Source organism: Lepus europaeus, unplaced genomic scaffold (genome assembly GCF_033115175.1).
Source record: "Lepus europaeus isolate LE1 unplaced genomic scaffold, mLepTim1.pri SCAFFOLD_3_1, whole genome shotgun sequence".
Taxonomy (NCBI): domain Eukaryota; kingdom Metazoa; phylum Chordata; class Mammalia; order Lagomorpha; family Leporidae; genus Lepus; species Lepus europaeus.
In genome coordinates, this window is record NW_026909276.1 from 11,240,347 (window position 1) to 11,257,113 (window position 16,767).

Genomic DNA, 16,767 nt, shown 5'->3' on the forward strand with positions numbered 1-16,767 from the left:
AAAAATACATTTTAGAACTTCGTGATACCCTCAGAAAAGGCAGGAAACTAAGGGTATTAAAACAATAGTCATTATTCTAGTTACTGTGCATCAAGTCTAAAAGATCCAGATAAAGGAACTGTTTTGTTTTGATTCAATTTAAATACTTTAAAATTGGAATTATTAATTGATAGTATAATTAAATTTTAAATAATATACACAAATGATTTGAACAGGTTTTATATTCAGTAACTTGCATGGTTTTTACACTGGCACTTTTATCACTAATTTAGGAGAATCAGATGCATTTCCCTCCATATACTTAGGCACTAAGATTTCAAATTTATAAATATGGTAGTATTTTAAATTTTTACATGAATATTGGGTTTATTTTTGTTTTCCTTTGTTCCCTAGGTATTATCCAGTTTTGTAAGGAAAACACTTTTATATCACAATCAAAACTTGTCTTGGTTACTAGACTGTAGCCATAATTGGGTTACAGTCACTTAGATTCATTATTTGGAATTAATACTTACTAAAACAGAACTAAATGAAACTTATCTCCTAGAATTTCATATTTGCATTTACCTGCACTGCAGAATGGGTTTAAACAATATTTTAGCTGTTAGGAAATACTAATATACTTAAGCAAACTTGTTATCTTTGACTACTCAGAACTTTTGAGTAGTCAACTTTTACCTTTGAGTTCACTTTAAACTCTATCTGATTCATTCCAAAAAGAAGATTTTAAAATAGAAGTTAGACTTCATTAAGATATTAACTTCAAATCGGGAAGAAAAATTAATGTACTGAAAGTTTGACAAGTTCATTAAAATTTTTTTAGCATGTCTTGATACATTAACTTATCAGCTTTTTCTTCTTTGTGCTGGCATTTCCTTAATGTTTGTTTGTTTCACCTCGCTGGCTCATTGGATTGCTTCTACTTATACTTTCATGGATTTTATCTTCACAGTTTATGATATCTTGCAAAGCCTTTTCCATGTCTGCTTGACCAGCTGTACTGGCTGTTTTGGGCAAAGTCATTTGCAGTGCACACCACAGAGTAGTGCGTGCTTTCCTCGTTGCCAGGGCAAAAACATCTCTGTCATCTTTGCATCTAGGAACTCCCTGCCTTTGCCGATTTGATGCACTGACAATTTCATCCTTTCGACGTGACTGTACAATGTGAATGGACTCCAAGTGTCTATCAAGAGCAGTAGAGATATTAGCATGAAGAGGAGAGCTTCGGAGAAATTCCATTTTGCCTAGCAAAGTCACAACTCTGGCTTGTTCTCAAAGTTCATCCACAATTAAGCGATCAACTCTAGATGGGTTAGAGGTCAGCCTTGGAATTGGAGTATTGTTAGTGCTGGATACTTTTTTTCCTGGATAATTCTTGGCAAGGGCTAATTCAGTCTTTTTCCTCTCCTTTTCTAATGCTCTCCATTGTTCATAGCATTCTTCTAGACGAACATGAAGTTCACTGGCTGGTCCACCACTGGCGGGTTTTAATTGGTCTTTGAAATCCAAAAGTTGGTACGAAACCAGAAAAGGAATTATCACCATACATCATATCATTAAAATAAGGGTATAAATGGCTTAAGTCATCATAAGAAAACAAATCATAGGAATCCAACAGTGGAACAACTGAATGGCCAAATGGGTGAGTAGCTCTTAGGGGAAACCCATTTGAACCAAGTTGTTGAAAACCCTGATTATGCCTTAAGTCTCCCATCATATAATTATTAGAAAAGCATGATGCCTGTGTGCGACCCACACGGCTATTAATATTGCTATCTCCACTTCCTTGTCTGTGGCTATTAAAATGACCCTGTGACTCCAGCAGATCTTGATACGTGTTTTGAGATAAGCCATCTAAATGCTTTGGACCTTCCTCAGGATCATAATGTCCACTCTGGGGCTTGGCTTGAAAATTATGTTTGTTTACATTTTCAATGATCCCATACTGCTGAGCTGAATAGCTATCACAAAATCCATTTGGCTGCTTTATTTTTTTATCAGTAACCGATTCAAAGAGATTTTCTTCTCCAGTTTTTGTCAGTCCTTCCATATGATTGACAGATTGGATTCTTTCTGCACCATTGTAACTGAGATCAAAACTGGAAAATGCTGAGGGATTTTCTTGGCAATATTTCTGAAATAAATTGCTATTTGGGGTTAAATTTGTGGATGATAGTTGGGGGAAATCTGAAGAATGGTTAGAACCCTTTGAAGCTGCATTTAAATGACTGTTTAATTTCATCAAGTTACCTTGATTTCGATAAGGAATAGGAGTGTTGTTTTTTGTTTGAACATTCATCCATGTTGGTCTGTTTAAGTTGATACCTCCTGAAGATGCTGCTGAGTTTGATAATAAATTCACTGATTTAAAATACTCAGAATTTGGGGGATCAGGTTTAGCAAACTGTTGCTTTTCTGTGACATTTGCAAAATCATTAGTTGGACAAGCTGTGTGAGGTTTTAGTACATATTCTGGTTTTAAGCCAAAATCAGCAGCAAATGCTACTTCTTTTGCAAACTGTTTTTCTGTCAGGTGTGGTGTAGTTTTTGGAAATGTGAAATTCTGTTGGTCAGGTATTGTCTCCTCCATTTTTTTCTGATTTGCTGGTTTAACCTGAAATAACTTTGTGTACGTGTCTGCTTCTACATTTGGTGTTTCAGGTGTATTGCTATTAGCTAATTTTTTACTATCTTGGACACTAAAATTTGAACACTTATTAAGTTTAGCCTTATTAGGATGAGTATATTCTGGGTATCTACAATAATCTGCATTTTCATTATATCTGTTAAATTGAGAAAGAAACATCTCTGCTCTTTTTTGCTGTAATGGTGCTTCAAGACCTTTAGCACATATTTTTTCTCTTCCATAAGGGTATCAATAACTGATTCTTTCATGATATCAGACAGACCAGTCTATGGTGTAAAACAGTTTTTGATAAATGGATATTCCTGGAATGTTGTCTTAGCTGTATCATTTGTCTGGATATTGTAACAGAATGATCACTTCGTGATGGGTACATCCATTGTTCTTCAAGGTCTAAACCAGTAAATCCATGATAAAGTTCATCTATTTTTTGTTGTGGTGTGAGATTGCTATTATGCAGATACTGCTTCTCCACTGCTGACACAGATTCACCACTATAAAAAGCTTGCTGAGAGATGGCTGTATCTATTGGCCTTTTGGTTTCTGTTAAGAGGTCATGGTGATCTGCAAATCTGCTTGTGTTCATTGGCCAAACTGACTTTAAGTTGGAGGAGCAGGTCCTGTTCTTTACATTGATCTGAGAATTAGAAGATTGCTTAATATCATCTCCATAAGTAGACCACGGTGCATAGAAAAGTGAAGAATCTACAGAATTTGAATATTCTGTTGAGGAAAGTGGAGTGTAGGTCTGCCTTAGGTCTACATTGTCTTCACTCTACGGTTTGTAGCAGTCGTAGAAGGAGGCGGAGCCCGTGAGCAGCACGCTGTTGAAGACGTCGGTTAGCCGGCTGCTGCCGTCGGCGCTCAGGTTCCAGCAGCGACTCGCACCTCCCCGGAACGCCACCTTGGGCTCCATGGGGCTCCCCAGCCCCTCCTGGACGAGGTGCAGCTCCTGGGGTAGGGGGCTGAGGGGGGGGCGTCGAGGCCCGGCTCCCTCGACCCGCGCCCCGCTACCGCCGCCGCCGCCCCGGGCGCTGCCTGGAGCCGGTCTGAAGGTGGGGGGCCCGCCGCGGGGAGGGAGGCCCAGGGAGAGGCCGTTACATAGCCGACCACAGGCTCGTGACCCGCACGCGATCCTAGAATTTCATCTTTGAAAAATGCCTGTTCATGTAATTTTCCCATTTCTTTACTGGATTGTTTGCTTTATTGTTGTAGAATTTCTTGAACAATTTATTGTTTCTGGAAATTAATCCTTTATCACGTACATAGTTTGCAAATATTTTCTCCCATTTTGTCAGTTGCCTCTTCAATTTGTTGAGTGTTTCCTTTGCAGTCTAGAAGCTACTTAGCTTGATGTAATCCTATTTGTCTTTTTTAACTTCTATTGCCAGGGCTTCTGTGATGTTTCCTAAAATGTCTTTCCATATGCCAATGTACATTTTTCTTGATGTTTACCTCTAGTAATTTGATAGTATCAGGACATATATTTAGAACCTTGATATATTTAGAGAAGACTTTTCTATAACCTGTATGGTAGGAATCCTGTTTCATAACTCTGCATGTGAAGATCCAAATTTCCTGTATCATTTTGAAGACTGTTCTTTCTTCAGGGATTAATTTTAGCTCATTAGTCAAAGATTAATTGGTTGTAATGTGCAAATTAATTTGCAGATTTTTATTCATTTGCAATGGTCAACATGTCAATTTTTATGCAAATACTATGCTGTTTTGAGTATAAATATCATATAGTACGTCAAAATCTACCATGATGATGCTTCTGGTGCTGTTTTTGTTAAGATTGTGTAAGTTTTTTAGGGTCTCTTATGTTTCCATATGATTTTTAGCAGTGTTTTATCAAGATCCCAGAAGAATGTCATTATTATCTTGATTGCGATTATATTGAATCTGTAACATGCTTTGGGTAGTGTGCACATTTTGATGATACTTATTTTCCTAATCCACAAAAATGGAAGGTCTTTACAACCTTGCCTGTCCTATTCATTTCTTTAATGTTTTGTAATTTTCATTGTAGTGATCTTTAGCATCCTTGCCTAAATTTATTCCAAGGAGTTTAAATATTTTAAGCTATTTAAATGGTACTGATATTACAACATTTTTTTCAGCCATGGCATCTTCTATGTTTGCAAAGGCAACTGATTTTTGTGTGTTGTTTTTTATATCCTGAAACTTTGTTAACAAACTCTAAAATGAATTCCAATAGTATTTTTTAAAGATTTACTTACTTATTTGAAAGTCAGAGTTACACAGAGAGAGGAGAGGCAGAGAGAGAGAGAGAGAGAGAGCAAGAGAGAGAGGTCCTCTAAATGCTGGTTCACTACTCAATTGGCCACAACAGCAGGTGCTGTGTTGATCTGAAGCCAGGAGCCAGGAGCTTTTCCCAGGTCTCCTATGTGGGTGCAGGGGCCCAAGGACTTGGGTCATCTTCTACTACTTTCCCAGGCCACAGCAGAGAGCTGAATCAGAAGTAGAGCAGCTCGGTCTTGAACCAGCACCCATATGGGATGCTGGCATATCAGGCCAGGGTGTTAACCCTCTGCATCGCAGCACTGGCCCCAACAATAATACCTTATTGGAGTCTTGCTTTCCCTAATTATAGAATCATGTCATCCACCAACAGGGATAGTGACTTCCTCCTTTCCAATTTGTATTTCTTGATTTGTTTTCTTGCTTAAAGGTTCTGGATAAATCTTCTAGAACAACATTTAATAGCAATTGTGAGAGAGGCCATCATTGCCTGGTTCCTGATTTTAGTGCAAATGATTCCAATTATTACAATTTAAATATGTTCTGTTTGTGATTTTTTCATATATTGTGTTGATTGAATTAATGAATGCTCCTTCTATACAAAAGTTGCTTAAGGTTTTTATCAAGAAAGAATGCTGTTTTATCAAATGTTTTCTCTTCATCTATTGAGGTAAAATAATATTGTTTAATAAAATTAACAATATGTATCACATTCATTGGGTTTTATATGTTGAACAATCTGTATATAAGTAATGAGTTATACTCAGTCTGGGTGAATAAACTGTGTGGTGTGTTGTTGGATTCCATTAGCTTGTACTTTCTTGAGGATTTTTTCACACATGTTCATCATCTTTGTTGTATCATTTTCTGATTTTTGAATTAAGGTAGCATTGGTCACATCAATGCAGGCAAGTGAATTTTATGAACTTACTTTGGTAAACGATCAAATTCATAGATAACAATATTTTAAATTTTTGTCTAGGCTATGTTTCTCATAAATAAGGTAAGCTGAAAACTATGCCTCTGTCAGAATATAATATGTTGTCACAATGTAATATGTTGAATTATTACACATAGGCTTTAAAGTTTCAATTCTTAGAACACAAAATTTAACTGTAAATGTCTCATTTCATTTTTAAATCATTCATAATATATGCTCAACCTCAATATTTAAGTTTTCTATGCTTCTCATCAATGTACGGCCATGTTCTGGTCATCAGAACCCCTACAACATGACCAACTTTTAAAAGATTTTATTTATTTATTTATTTGAGATATAGAGTTACAGAGAAATGGGGAGAGACACAAAGAAATGTCTTTCATCCACTGGTTTACTCCCCAGATGGTCACAATGGGCAAAGCTGAACCAAACTAAAGCCAGGATCCAGGAGCTTCTTCTGGATCTCCTATGCAGGTGCAAAGACCCAAGAACTTCAGCCAGCTTCTACTGCCTTCCCTCACCTTAGCAGAGAGCCAGATTGGAAAAGGAGTAGCTTGGATTAGACCTGAGGCTTATATGCAATGCCAGAGCAGTAGGCAGAGGCTTAACGCAGTATACCAAAGTGCCAGCCTGAATGTGATGTAATTTTAAAGCCAATTCTTAGAGAGGAAGCAGACACAACATAAATAACAGAACGAATCTTGTTGTTAAAAATGTTAGGTGTCAGCACTGTGGAATAGTGTATAAAGCTGCCACCCGCAGTGCCGGCATCCCTTATGGGTGTCAATTCAGCTGCTCCAATTCTGATCCATCTCTCTGCTATGGCCTGGGAAAGCAGTAGAAGATGGCCTAAGTCCTTGGGACCCTATACCTGCATGAGAAGATGCAAAGGGAGCTCCTGGTTCCTGGATAGGTGCAGACCTAGCTGTTGCAACCAACTGGGGACTTAACCAGTGGATGGAAGACATCTCTCTCTTTTTGCATCTCCTCCTCTCTCTGTAACTCTGAATTTCAAATAAATAAATAAATCTTGAAAAATTGAGCTTGAGAGCATATATATTTTTTCCAGAAAAAAATAAAAAAAAACTCTATAGATTATAGAATTTTGGATCTTCAAGTATGTCTGAGTACAGATTTTTACCTGCTGTTAGATAAGTCTGAAACAAGAATTTCACAGATCCCACAACATGAAGACAGAAAAACAAAAGAATATATTTTGATGTCTTTACCATTGTTTTCTGATTATTGTTGAAAGATGTTTCACTCATCTTCTTTATTTTTTGATAAAAATCAGAAGAACCATAAATCTTTAGTGACAGACATTTCTATTCAGCAACAAATTATATTTTTAAAATAGTAATCCTTGCAGATAATCAGAGCAATCTTATTATGGACAATTAGGTATAGAAAACATGCAGGAGAAGATACAAAACTACAGATACATGTATTTTGAAAATCAACCTATCTATTTATCTATCTATCTATCAATCAAATTATCTTTCTATTTTGGGAGGGTGCCAAACCCCTTTGATGGCCTGGGCTAGGCCATTCCAAAGCCAGGACCACAGAATTCACTAAGGATTCCATTTGGTTGGAGGAGATCCAAGCATATGAGTCATCACCAGCTACCTCCTAGAATGCACACCACCAGTAAGCTGGAATCAGAAGTGGAGCTGACTCAAGAAACCACGTTCTCATATGGAAGGTGGGTATTCTAAGTGATGTCTTAACCACTAGGCCAAATTCTCACCTCTTCTGCCTACTGAAAATATGCCTGACTGAACAACTGCCTATTTTTTATATTTATTTTACAGGTAGAGTTATAGACAGAGAGAGAGAGACAGAGAGAAAGAAAGGTCTTCGTTCCATTGGTTCACTCCCCAAATGGCTGCCATGGCCAGCACTCCGATGATCCAAAGCCAGGAGCAAGGAGCTTCTTCCTGGTCTCCCATGAGAGTGCAGGGGCACAAGCACTTGGGCCATCCTCCACCACCCTCCTGGGCCACAGTAGAGAACTGGGCTGGAAGAGGAGCAACTGGGACTAGAACCTGGTGCCCATATGGAATGTCGGTGCTGCAGGCGGACAATTGACCAAGTGAACACAGCGCCGGCCCAAAATGCCTAATTTTTTTTATCATATATGAAGTACATTATTAAATAATTATATATATATATGTCTTTGTATTTTTTTACTGAAAACATGTAACATGTTTTCATGTGTAATCCCTAATCTAGAATATTATGGGAGTCTTTTATTTTTCATTTGTATAAAACATTTTTAGAAATAGTTGCTGTTCCATAGCAAAACTAATACATTCCATTCAGCATAATCTGTAGAATTCAAATTACATAAACTTCAAGCAACACATATATTTCCTTTTTTAAGGAATTATTTATTTATTTGAAAGAGTTACACAGAGACAGAGAGGTCTTCTATCCAATGGTTCACTCCCCAGTTGGTCACAATGGCTGGAACTGTGTCAATATGAAGCAAGGAGGCAGGAGCTTCTTCCAGATCTCCTCTGTGGGTGCAGGGGCCCAAGGACTTGGGCCATCTTCTACTGCTTTCCCAAGTCACAGCAGAGAGCTGGATCAGAAGTGGAGTAGCCAGGTTTCCAACCGGTGCCCATATGGGATGCTGGCACTTCAAGCCACGGCATTAACTCACTGCACCACAACACCGGCCCCTCAACACATATATTTCTTAAAGTCATAATCAAAACTTTGTAATAATACCCATGCCATTTAGGAAAATAATTCTTCATAAATAGCAATCATATAAAATTGAAAAGCAAAAATAAAATTACATATCTTTAAAAAACAAGAGTACTTATTTCTATTAAAAAAATTATGGAGTGAGCATTTGACACAACAGTTAAGATGCTGCTTCAGACCCTTATATCCCATTTCAGAGTGCCTGGATTTGATTCCTGGTTCCATTCCTGATTCCAGCTTCCTGATAATGCATTCCTTGTAAAGCAACATGTGGTGGTCAAAGTAGTTGAGGCACTGGCACTCATGAGGGACACTTGGCTCCTAGTATGGCCCAGTCCAGTCCTGATTGCTTGTCGTTGGTGATGTGAAACACTAGATGGCAGCACATGGTGTCTCTCTGTTTCTCTGCCTTTTGAAAAAATAAAAAAATAATAATAAAATGAATTAACTATGACCCCAATTAATAATGCATTGAAATCTCAGTCATAATTATCTTATTGGAAAATAAAATAAGAAAGACTAAAAATAAGAAATATGTTATTAACCAGAAGAATAAATATATTCTCTCATGCTCAGGAGACGATACAGAAAGAGAAAAACAAAGAGTGAAACATAACCAAAGAAAACTAAAAATTACTAAATTGGCAATGCAAATATACTGGTAGATACTGAATTACATGACTCTAATTTTACCAAAGAAAATCATGCACTGATGTGGAAATAATTCAAGAATAATTTCAAGATTTATTTTTTCTGTTTTCCTTAGACTCAACATTATAATTTTCGTAATGAAATAATGGTTTTATAAACAAAATACAAAAGGACACCATGAACTCGAACAACTCAGTAGAAATAAAATAAATTATTAAAGGACATGAAGTGTCAATTCTCACAAGAAGACATAGAAATGATCAACAGGTAAATATAAAAATGTGCGTAACATCAATAGTCATTAGGAAAATACAAATTAAAACCACAAGGAGATATCTCACACCTGATAAAATGGCTATTTTCAAAACAAAAAAAAGAGAGAATGTTGGTTAAAATATGGAGAAAAAGGGAACCTGGTATCTCCCTTGCAAGAATGTAAAAAAAACAGGTCTGTTATGGAAAACACTATGGAAGACTCAAAAGCATTAAAAATAGAGCCATCATATACTGTGGCAACAATATCTCTGGAATATATACAAAGCACATGAAATCAGAATGTCAAAGAGAGAGATTCACTGTGTTTTCATGGCAGCATTATTTACACAAACCATGTTATAATTGCAACCTAAATGTCCATCAGTGGATGTATGGATAAAGAAAATGTGATAACATGTACCTTAAAATGTTTGTTTGAAATGCAAATCAAGGAAAAGCTACTTTACTGCAAACATTTTTGAACCATGGGTAATTTCTCTAGACTTTTCTTAAAAACTCTTTGAAGATATGTGTGTGTGTGTGTAAATTTCTTTGTACTTAAACATATTTTAATTCCATTTTCCATGAACTTTTTGAGGTGTGCTTGTATTTAAATGATGGAATGCTTTCCAACTTTGATGGGGAGGTGGTTTCCTGCCCTGCAGAAACAGAAATGAAGCTATCAGATATTATGCCTAATTAAATAGCCAGGCACAGAAAGACAGCACTACATGATCTAACTAATATATGGAATGAGAAAAGTGTAGTTACAAAAGCAGAGTACGATAATGGCTAGTTGGGGCTCATACATGGGAAATGGTGTGATAGTGAAAACACACTACTGTTTAGTTGGATAGGAGGATCTGTTATACAACAGGGTAACTCTAGTTAATGACAATGTAGTGTTGCTGAACTTTGCTAAGCAAGTAGATTTGGGTATTCATATGACACACAAATAAAAATTCGAAATAAGAAAAAGAAACATTACATCCCAACAACTTGATTTTTTTTTTGCTAAATCCAAATACCCACAGACTTACTTTTCTTCATAAATGCAAGGTCTTATCTTGTTTTAGTTTATAGAAATATTGTTTTATTGTGGCAGAGAAGAACTTCTGGAGGAGCCAAATGTAACAATTCTTTCTCCCCACCTGATATGGACTAAATGTTTCTCCAAATGATTACTGATGCCATAAACAAGAGTGTCAAATTGTTAAGTCAACAACAGGAGTCACTGTGTACTTACTTATGTGGGATCTGTCCTTAATGTGTTATCCAATGTGAAGTAATGCTATAACTAGTACTGAAACAGTATTTTTACACTTTGTGTTTCTGTGTGGGTGCAAACTGATGAAATCTTTACTTAATATATACTGAATCAATCTTCTGTATATAAAGATAATTGAAAATGAATCTTGATGTGAATGGAATGGGAGTGGGAGTGGGAGATGGGAGGGGTGTGAGTGGGAGGAAAATTATGGGGGGAAAGCCATTGTAATCCATAAAATGTACTTTGGAAATTTATATTTACTAAATAAAAAAGAGTAATATTTCCTTTAAAAAGAGTGTCTCTCCAAATTTAATGTCTTGAAGCCTAACTCCCAGTATAATGATATTTGGACATAGATTTGTGGGGGAGGAAATTAGGGTGAGGTTGTCTTGAGCATGTGCCCTTCATGATGCGAGCTCAACTAGAAAAAGAAAAGTTCTAGACAGGCATGCCTGGAGGAGAGACATGTGAGGATACAGCATGTGTGGCTATCTGCAAGGCAGGAGCAGAGTCCTCACCAAGAGCAAAATTGGTGTCATGTTGGTCCTTGACTTTCCAGCCTCTAGAATTGTATGGTGTCCCCTAGTCTTTGATATTTTGTTATGGTTCTATAAACACATAGGCTACTAGCTTAGCAATACCTGATATTGGATGGTAAGTTGTAAGGAGATTGTGGTGGATTAATGGGAAGGACTTATTCTCTGATAAACGAATGAGATACCAATAACTTAGGCTTTTTTTAAACTTGAGCTGATCATGAATAAATTATGTGCTTAAATGTAAGAGTGATTTAACACTAGAATACCAGCTATTTATATAACTAAACTATATTAACATTAACAAATAGAACAAGAAAAGCTTTTTGATCCTCTCAATAGATGGAATGAATGTATGATAAAAATAAATGTTAATTTCAATTTAAAAATAAATTTTGAAAATTAAGAGCAGAATAAAACTGTTGTTCTCCAAATTATCATTTGTATTCAACACTTTTAATCAAAACACCAAAAGGTAACTCATGGAACTTTCATATTCTCCAAAAATCTTTAGATGATAGGAGAACAAGAATGTCAAAGATGCTGTAAACTGGGACAACTCATCTTTGCAAACTTAAAATTTGTAAAATTATAAGAACGCAGTGGGATATAAGTACAGAAACAATTAAACTAATGGATTCCTCTGCTATTAATTATGAATATGCTGGATCAGAGCTTTCTGCTAGTGTACCTGGGAAGGCAGCAAATAATAGCTGAAGTGCTTGAGCCCCACATTTTGAGAATGAACCAATAGACAGAAACTCTCACTTCTTTTCATATTCTACTTTCTCTTCTGCTTCTCTTCTCATCCAGCTTCCCTTCCTTCCTTCCTTCCTTCCTTCCTTCCTTCCTTCCTTTTTTCTTTCCTTTCTTCCCTTTTTCTTTCCTTCCTTCCTTCCTTCCTTCCTTCCTTCCTTCCTTCCTTCCTTCCTTCCTTCTTTCCTACCTCTTTCTCTTCATTCCCTCATCCACAACCCCATCTCCCCTCCCCCTTAAATTCGTTTGTTTAAACCTTTGTCAAAATAGCTTTTAAAATGGTACTGGATTGGTGCCTTCTCATAGGAGAATATTTAAATTAAAGCTTCACTTCTCATCTTTAAAAATTAGCAAGAGCATATGTGAACATTATAAGAATCAAATATCAGCGAAAATAGGATATCAGGATCAACCGATTATTTCTGAACTAAACAAAAAATTGTAAATGTAGAATTTGATAAATATATATATACCTAAAGTTAAATTTAAAATTTATGTGCATTAAAAATATAAAGACAAACTATGAGAATATATGTGCATATGTATAGACAAAATTCTGATATATCTATATCTTGAGTATACATCCATATATCAATAAGAAAATTATGGAAAAACTAATAAAATATGAGTCTATTTCTGCTACAGAGGAAGTATCTATATAATTAAAATCTATGAAGGCAATATAACTAGTCATCAAGTCATCAAAGAGTTGAAAATTAAAACAAGGTATCATTTGATATCCTTCAGATAGTCACAATTGTTGGTCTCAACAACAAAATCATAATTTAGGAAATGAGAACAAAAGTTGCTAGTAACAATATAGATATATACATATAGCTTAGGCATTAATTTGACAAACATTAAAATTGCAGCTATAACTTGGCGTTCAGGAATTCTAAATCTGATGTACTTTGGCCTACATACACACAGAACGACTTACAAGGATGTTATGACAGTGCATGTAGAAATCTCAGAGCCCTTCAGTAAGAAACTGATTTATTCCTACAATGGAATACAATATAGCAGGTAAACAGCTTTTTATTACAGATTCATTCATTTATTTGAAAGTTATAATTACAGAGGGGGGGGGCAGAGGCTAGAAGAGTAGTCCTCCATCCACTGGTTCACTCCCAAATGGCCTCAATGGCCAAGGCTGGGCCAGGCTTAAGTCAATAGCCAGGAGTTTATGCTGGGTCTTTCACAAGCATGGAAGAACTCAGACCATTTCTGATGCTCTTTCCAAACATCAGCAAGGAGCTGTATCAGAAGTAGAGGAGTCAGGACTCACACCAGACTGAGGATTGCCCTGCCATGCCACAGTACAGACTCCAGTAAATAGCTTTTCTACAGTGATTCTGCTTCAACAGGACACATATTCCAGAAGAATCACTGTTCTATCTGTGGCTGTTGAGAAATAACAAAGCATGTGGGAAAATTACAGAGAAAAATTGTAAGAAGCCCCCAAATTTGTACAACTTTATGACTAGAGCTGTAATAACTATTACAACAAACATTAACATAATGTTATACAACTAACATTAACAGATGAGAGGTAAATTATTAAACTACTGAGCTTTAGTTAAAAGTTGCTTGAGGAAATGCAGAGCTGTATCTTTATAAATATTAATGAAAAGTAGTTCTATAAAGATGTGGGACCTGGCTAATATATCCTTCCTACTCAGCACATCTGGGACTGTGATTTTGTAAGTGCTTGTTTTCATATAGATTGTTGATTATAGATTAAAAACCTACTATTAAAAACAATTGACATCAGGATTTGAAAAAATACCATTTAATATGTATTTGGAAAATAATTTTGAATCCTTAATATCTTTTCAAATTCACACAAATTTCTGCTTATATAGACCATATGATGAAACCCATTTCTTCTCTAGTTTGAATTTTTTACCACTATTAGCACTCTCCAAAGAAATATTGGGAGCCCCTGTGTCCTGTGTAAGTTACACATGCTTGTGTAGTAAAGCATTGGAATGGTGACTAATCTAAATAAATAACTGTAGTTTGACATGCAAGTCAAGATTCCCTGGTCTTAGCTATTGTGAACTGAGCTGCAATAAACATTAAGGTGCAGACAGCTTTTTTGTTTGCCAATTTAATTTCCTTTGGGTAAATTCCAAGGAGTGGGATGGCTGGGTTGTATGGTAGGGTTATGTTCAGGTTTCTGAGGAATCTCCAGACAGACTTCCATCGTGGCTTAACCAGATTGCATTCCCACCAACAGTGGGTTAGTGTCCCTATTTCCCCACATCCTCACCAGCATCTGTTGTTGGGAGATTTCTGAATGTGAGCCATTCTCACCGGGGTGAGATGAAACCTCATTGTGGTTTGGATTTGCATTTCTCTGATTGCTAGTGATCTTGAACATTTTTTCATGTGTCTGTTGGCCATTTGGATTTCCTCTTTTGAAAAAAATCTATTGAGGTCCTTGGCCCATCTCTTAAGTGGGTTGTTTGTTTTGTTGTTGTGGAGTTTCTTGATTTCTTTGTAGATTCTGGTTATCAACCTTTTATCTATAGTATAGTTTGCAAATATTTTTTCCCATTCTGTCAGTTGCCTCTTCACTTTCCTGACTGCTTCTTTTGAAGTACAGAAACTTCTCAATTTGATGCAATCCCAAATGTTAATTTTGGTTTTGACTGCCTGTGCTTCTGGGGTCTTTTCCAAGAAGTCTTTGCCTGCACCTATATCTTGCAGGGTTTCTCCAATACTCTCTAATAATTTGATGGTTTCGGGTTGTAGATTTAAGTCTTTAATCCATGTTGAGTGAATTTTTGTGTAAGGTGAAAGGTAGGGGTCTTGCTTCACGGCGCTGTGGCTCACTTGGTTAATCCTCTGCCTGCAGCATCCCATATGGATGCCGGGTTCTAGTCACAGTGCGTCCTCTTCCAGTCCAGCTCTCTCCCGGATTTCGTTTTTTGAAAAATATCTATTGAGGTCCTTGGCCCATCTATAAGTGAGCAGTAGACTGGATAAAGAAATTATGGGACATGTACTCTATAGAACACTATACAGCAGTGAAAAAAAATGAAATCTGGTCATATCTAACAAAATGGAGGAATCTGGAAAACATCATGCTAAGTGAATTAAGCCAGTCCCAAAGGGACAAATATCAAGGAAACCTGTCGAAGTGATATGGACACTATGAGAAACAGTGACTTGATCAGCATTTGTCCTAACTGTTGATGTACAATTTAATACTTTATCCATTTTAGTATTTTTTGTTCTACTTAATACTATTGGTTGAACTCTGTAATTAACACACAATTATTCTTAGGTGTTTAAATTTAACTGAAAAGAGATCTCTGTTAAATATAAGAATGAGAATAAGAGAGGGACGAGATGTACTATTTGGGACATGCTCAAGCTGACTTGACCAAAATGGTAGTGTTAAAAACATGCGAGGGGATTCCAATTTAATCCCATCAAGGAGGCATGTACCAATGCCATCTCACTAGTTCAAGTGATCAATTTCAGTTCACAATTGATCACACTAAGAGGACTAAGAGTCAAAGGGATCACATAAACAAGACTTATGTCTGCTAATACTAACTGATAGAATAAAAAATGAGAGAATGATCCAACATGGGAAGGGGTATACACAGCAGACTCATGGAATGACGTATGTCCTAAACAGCACTCTGGCCTCAGAATCAGCCTTTAAAGGCATTCAGATCTGGCTGAAGATCCCATGAGAGTATTTTAGGCATGGAAAGCCAAGGCACTCTGGAAAAAAAAATAAAGATCTCTGTGAGTGAGATCCCAGTAGAAAGAATTGGCCATCAAAGAAGGAGGTACCTTTCTCTGAAGGGAGGAGAGAACTTCCACTTTGACTATGACCCTGTCGAAATAAGATTGAAGTCGGTGAACTCAAAAGGCTTCCATGTCCTTGGCAACTCATGACAAGAGCCTAGGGAGATTACGGACGCCATAAGCAAGTGTCAAATTATTAACTCAACAACAGGAGCCGGTATGTACTTACTCCTCATGTAGACTATCTGTCCTTAATGTGTTGTTCAATGTGAATTAATGCTATAAATAATACTCAAACAGTATTTTACACTTTATGTTCTGTGTGGGTGCAAACTGATGAAATCTTAATATATACTAAACCAGTCTTCTGTATATAAAGAGAATTGAAAATGAATGCTGATGTGAATGGAATGGGAGAGGGAGCAGGAAAGGGGAGGGTTGCGGGTGGGAGGGAAGTTATGGGGTGGAAAAATCCATTGTAATCCATAAACTGTACTTTGGAAATTTATATTTACTAAATAAAAGTTTAAAAAAAATTCCCCGCAAAAAATGGTGGTTTTTAGAACACAGGATTATAATGAAAGACAACTAAAAATTGACTTACACATTCTGAACAGAAATAGGGCTTCAGAAATAGAAATATTCCCTTTGTAATGCTGAAAAGTCTACATTGCTGAATATAAAATTGATGAAATAATGGGGCAGAGCCAAGATGATGGATTAGTGAGGGCGGGCACCAATAGTCCAGGAAAAGATAGTTTAATAAAAGTAGAGTTCCTGTAGCCTCGGGAAAAGGCTCAGGGAAAATTGCAGAGGAAACTCTTCCAGATTTAGTGGATGTGACCTACAGGGAGAGCCAGGTCACCCGACACATGGAAGCCCAACCACAGAATCTGTGTGCCAGCGCTGGAAGGGGAAGTGAGACAAAAACCTTGGTAAATTGAGACATTGGTGGGGAAAGGCA

At 36.7% G+C, this 16,767-nt stretch overlaps 1 pseudogene; it reads right to left on the reverse strand.

Annotated features, from left to right (window-relative positions):
* Positions 1-876: 876 nt before the first annotated feature.
* Positions 877-16,767, reverse strand: part of LOC133755199 (meiosis-specific coiled-coil domain-containing protein MEIOC-like) — a 29,563-nt pseudogene continuing 13,672 nt past the window's right edge.